At 45.0% G+C, this 5,926-nt stretch overlaps 1 protein-coding gene across 2 annotated transcripts in view; it reads right to left on the bottom strand.

Moving 5' to 3' along the window:
- RAP1A (RAP1A, member of RAS oncogene family) overlaps nucleotides 1–5,926 on the bottom strand; it is a 221,457-nt gene that overhangs the window by 200,530 nt on the left and 15,001 nt on the right. The window lies entirely within an intron of this gene.

Raw genomic sequence — 5,926 nt, forward strand, 5'->3', positions numbered from 1 at the left:
TCCACCCAATTTATAAACCGCCTCTTTGTCTGTTATGTCTAAATCGCTCTTCCACATTAACCTTTCCCTCCCCCCCCCCCCCCTTTCCCCATTATTTCAATTTATTACAACTTATATGAGATTTAACTGCAATTGATTTTTAGTGCTGATAGGAGGAGCATTACACAGATCTTTTTTGCATATACACTCCTCCAACGGTTTGAGGTTATGCTCAATTTTATATTACCTTGTGCGGACGCCCTAGGTATAGTATACAGAATGATGGGCTTTGTTTACATTAGCACGCAAGCGTGCAGCCCTTTATTACGGCTGGCGCATCCCTCATAGAAGCGCCCCAGCCGCTGTTATAGCAACCAGAGGCGTGGCATAAACACCTTGTGCCCAGCCTTAATACGTAAGCAGAACTCCGCTCTTTCCAAGCGTAACACTGCGCCCCGCCCACCACAATATTACACCACATGTGGGCGGAAGTCAGCGCTTTTAAACCCTCGTGCCCAGTGCCCTAGCGTGATCTGACGAAGGCAGGGATGCCGAAACGCGTCATCACGCTAGAGGCACGTTGTGAAAGCGGACACACCCCCACCAGTGAGAGGCTTTCCAAGACATCGGACGCCACGCTGCTGCCCACAGTCTGGCGGTGCCCACGCTACAGGTGGGGAATTGGTGTCTGCAGGCCATTATGAGCCTTATTGCATTTGTGATTTTGTAAGTACATTTTAACTTGCGCATATTAAACTGGTTTATGGTTTTACACTATGGAGCGCTCTATGTATCTTTTTTAGATCGCCATTCCTTGCTGTTTTCCCTATTGGAGAGCGGCTCCATGATTACCATCTGACACCTTTGGCGGTGTGGACAGTCTATTGGAGCGCTAGACACATTTTTTTTATTGTTTATTAACTGAGTGTGCTCATTAGCAATTCTCTTCTATGAGACTTTAAAGCATAAGAATATCTTCCTTCTTTGCTTTAGATTTTTGGATGCTTCATATGCATATCCAACTCTATATTTGAGTATATAAGTACTTTTTTATTCTCTTATCGCGATAGAAAACTATGGTCCATGCTTTCACCATAGAAAGTATTTTTCAAGATAACAATCAAGATAACCATCAACTGTTGGGCGCCAACTGTCAAAAACCTGAGCGGTTCCTTTTTCATGATTGCTAACTCAGCGTTGCTATCATATAAATCCGGCATAGCAGAGTCTGAACCCTCTATAACAGTAATTATAGATTGACGGTATACCTTGAAATGAATCAGAGCACTCAGTATATGATTTTATATAAAAAAAAATTGTATTTGCTTATCGTACAGCATATATACAAAACATGAACAATTCAAGTAGTGTTTTCTTCTAACAGTATTCCATCTCATCAAGGCTTTGTAACCAAGCGTTCATCCATCTTCTAAGTACATTCAAAAAAAGAATATAACAGTTGTGTTATGTAGAATAAGTAATGTATCAATAGCTGTGTATATAGTAGCTGTGTAAAACTTGTAGTAATCTTCTTAAAGAAATAGCATAAAAAATAGCTTCTAAAAAAAAAACTTCTTGCTAACATCTTAACAGAACTTAATGCAGAAAAATTAATAAAGTAAATCACCAGAATATTAAGCATATTACCCCTTCTCTGTCATCTCTTCAGCATCTAGAACCACGTGTGGAAAGGTAGCTTCTGCCTCATTCGTGCGTCAATGCTTTATCATGTTTTGAATACCTAAGTCATAATATTATGGTTTACAAATTCCTTAACCACTTCACCACTGAGGGGTTTTACCCCTTGAGCACCAGAGCAATTTTCACCTTTCAGCGCTCCTTCCATTCATTCGTCTATAACTTTATCCTTACTTATCACAATGAAATGAACTAGATCTTGTTTTTTTTCGCCAATTAGGCTTTCTTTAGGTGGGACATTATGCCAAGAATTATTTTATTCTAAATGTGTTTTAATAAAAAAATAGGAAAAAATGTGGGAAAAATTTTCCAGTTTTCGGCCTTTATAGTTTTTAAATAATGCATGCTACTGTAATTAAAACCCATGAAATTTGCCCATTTGTCCCGGTTATAAAACAGTTTAAATTCTGTCCCTATCACAATGTTTGGAGCCAATATTTTATTTGGAAATAAAGTTGCATTTTTTTTCAGTTTTGCATCCATCCCTAATTACAAGCCTATAGTTTATAAAGTAACAGTGTTATACCCTCTTGACATAAATATTTAAAAAGTTCAGTCCCTAAAGTAACAATTTATGTATTTTTTTTTCTTTTTATTGTATTCTATAAGTTTATGATTCCACCAACTCCCCGACCCAGACTTTAATTTGCATATAACAATCTTGTTGACTGACTGTATGTAACATAAAAGGCACTTCATCACTGCCAAAGCTTAGAAGTTTAAAAAACAACTATTAGGTATAAAATGCTCCCCCCCCCCCCCCCCAAAAAAAAGACACCACGTATGTAAGTAGATAAATACTTGCTCTACTTACAAAACAGTTGTATTGTATATATCCTTCCCCCCCCCGGAGGGGGGCAGAAGACCGTGACAAGAGAGATGGCCTCTGGCCCCCCTCCCTGCGCTCTAACAGCGGCTGGACCATCGGAGACAAGGGGAGACCAAGGCGGCCAATCATGGAGGAGAGAAGTGAGTGACAGAGGTTTCAGCCAATCAGGCTGATTCAGCATGCCTGTCACTTCTCTTCTGCGGCCGTGCGTATGCTCATAGAGCCTGGGGGCATGGGGAGAGAAAATCTGCCTGAAAAAATAGTAAGAATGATTTTAATCTTTTGAATTGCCTGGTTAGCAGTCTTCCTACTAATCTTTCAGCCTGCAATAGAGATTGTATTGTGTATTTTATGCCTAACAGTTATTCTTTAAAGCTATATTAAGATGCTTTGGGGAACAAAAAGCTCCTGGCCAATCAACTGACATGGTACAATGTGAATAACCCAGCATGTCATCTGTATAATAGGATTCTCCAGAGCCCCATATCAGCCGGGATCCGACATGTAGCCCTGCCACCTTGCAGAAAAAGGCCTCTACCTTTTCTATATCTGATATAGAAAAAAGGGCAGACATTTTCTGCAAGGGGGCAGATCTATGCACCGGAACCCAGTTGATACACATTCCACGTTCCAGGACATTCTAAAGGGATAGTTAAAGAGGCACTCCAGTGAAAATAATGTAATAAAAACAGTGCTTCATTTTTTTCAATTATGTAAAAATGATTTAGTCCGTGTTTGCCCATTGTAAAATCTTTCCTCTCCCCGATTTACATTCTGGTTAACCAGCATTGCGGCACCAATGGGTCAGATGTGCAGAGACCACCACTGGAGCCATAGGGAATCTTCAGTAATCACCAAAGGTTCCGCACCATTAAAGTTCAAATTTCTTTATAATTCTTTAAAATGACATCCATTAAAAACCAGGTCTGCAAGATGACGCACGGGCATTTCAACCCCTCTTTCTCAGATCACTGCAGAGTGTGACACACATCGCATTAATACACATCCTAACAACTCGCGGGAGGTCTGGAAGGGTCTCAGGGCGGCCACGAACCTTAAACCCCCCCAGCAACAGGCAGTCCCCAGCTTCCAACTGCGGAGGAACTCAATGAGTTCTACTGGAGATTTGAACTCCAACCCAAGCAGCCCGGGGTCCCAGCATCCTAGCCAGCACTGGAATCCACGGCACCCGCGACTAAGGATGCCCACCCCGGGCATCCTTAGTGGCCCAGTGGCCAGCGCCATCCCCACTCTGACCTCAGTGCAAGAGGAGGATGTGATACAACACCTTCGCAGACTCAATCCCAGGAAAGCCTCAGGCCCAGATGGGGTGTCCTCACTCTGCCTGAGAACCTGTGCAAACCTACTAGCTCCCATCCTCACATCTCTACAACAGATCCCTATCAGAAGGGAAGGTCCCCCCCCGCCCCTGCTTCAAAAGGTCCACAATCATACCAGTCCCCAAAAAAACAGGGAACACGGAGCTCAACAACTTTAGACCTGTAGCCCTGACCCCCATCATCATGAAGGTATTCGAGAAGTTAGTGCTGTCCCACCTGAAGCACTCCAATACCCTCCTCGAACCACACCAGTTTGCCTACAGGGAAAACCGATCCATAGACGATGCCATCAATGTCAGCCTGGCATACATCTCGGAGCATCTCGACAGGCCAGGAGCCTACGCCAGGGTCCTTTTCCTCGACTTCAGCTCGGCTTTTAACACCATCTGTTTGGACATTCTGATCGACAATCTTGTGCACCTCGGGGTAGATTCCCTTTTCTGCAGGTGGATTAAGGACTCTCTCTCCAACAGGACACAACGGGTCAAGCTTGGTTGTCTCATCTCCAGCGAGAGAACCACGAACGTTGGCGTACCGCAAGGGTGCGTACTGTCTCCATTCCTGTTCTCGCTGTATACTAAACAACTGCACCTCAGCCACTGACTCCGTCAAAGTTATTAAATTTGCAGAGGTTACCACGCTTATTGGCCTCATTGACAGAAACGGGGAGGATGCTTATCGAAATGAAATTGAGAAGATCTGTAATTGGTGCAAGGCCAGCAATCTTGTTCTTAACACGGCAAAGACCATGGAACTGATTGTGGACTTCCGGAAACTCCCTCCTGCCCCTCTCCCTGTGCTCATCGACGGGTCCGAGGTCTCCAGAGTTCAAAGCATCAGGTTCCTGGGCACAACCATAACAAGCAACCTCAAATGGGAGCAGAACATTACCAGTACCCAGAAGAAAGCACAGCAGAGGTTATTCTTCCTACGCCAAATGAAGAAATTCAGTATGGCACGGGAGCTGCTTACCAGCTTTTACACCACGACCATCGAATCAATCCTCTGCTGCTCCATCACCGTCTGGTATGCAGGAGCAACCGCTAGGGACAAATACAGACTCCACAGAGTGATAAACGCAGCATAAAAGATCATTGGCATTCACCTGCCCTCGCTAGATCTCCTCTACTCCATGAGAATGAAGACCAGGGCCTCCAAGATTTTACTCGACCCCTCCCACCCGGGCAGACGCTACTTTGAGCCCCTACCACTGCTACCCTCCAACTACCGTCCTATCTCCCTCCTCCCCTTTGCCTCAAAACTCCTTGAGCGTCTGGTTCACAAACACCTGACCCAGTACCTCAATGCCAACTCACTGCTAGACCCACTGCAATCTGGATTTCGGCCTGCCCACTCAACCGAAACTGCTCTCACCAAAGTGGTCAATGACCTTGCCTTAGAGCTGAAGGTAAATACTCCATTCTCCTCCTCCTTGACCTTTCAGCAGCTTTTGACACAGTAGATCATCCCCTACTCCTCCAGTCCCTCCAGTCCATGGGCATTCACGATCTCACCCTGTCCTGGCTTTCATCCTACCTCTCCAACCGCTCCTTCACGACCGCCTTCAATGAGCCCTCGTCCACCCCCAACCACCTCTCGGTGGGAGTCCAAGGTTCGGTCCTTAGCCCCCTACTGTTCACCCTATACACATCCTCCATTGGCAAGGTTATCTCCTCCATGGGTTTTAACTATCATCTGTATGCAGATGACACCCAGATCTACCTTCACACCCCTGACATATCCACCACTACCATGGACAAGGTCTCCTCCTGCCTCTCAGCCATCTCCTCCTGGATGTCCACTAGGTTCCTGAAACTAAATCTAGACAAAACTGAATTTATGATCTTCCCACCCAACCATGAACCTCCCAGATGTGCATGTCACTGTTAACCACACTACCATTCGCCCTACCTCTCAAACCCGCTGTCTGGGTGTCACCCTGGACTCCGCACTCTCCACATCCAAAACCTCACAAAGTCCTGCAACTTCCACCTTCGTAACATCTGTAAGATTCGCCCTTTCCTGACCTCTGCCACCACCAAACTCCTCATCCATGCCTCATAATTTCCCGCCTTGACTA

The sequence above is a fragment of the Hyperolius riggenbachi genome, chromosome 2 (assembly GCF_040937935.1).
Source record: "Hyperolius riggenbachi isolate aHypRig1 chromosome 2, aHypRig1.pri, whole genome shotgun sequence".
NCBI classification, from domain to species: domain Eukaryota; kingdom Metazoa; phylum Chordata; class Amphibia; order Anura; family Hyperoliidae; genus Hyperolius; species Hyperolius riggenbachi.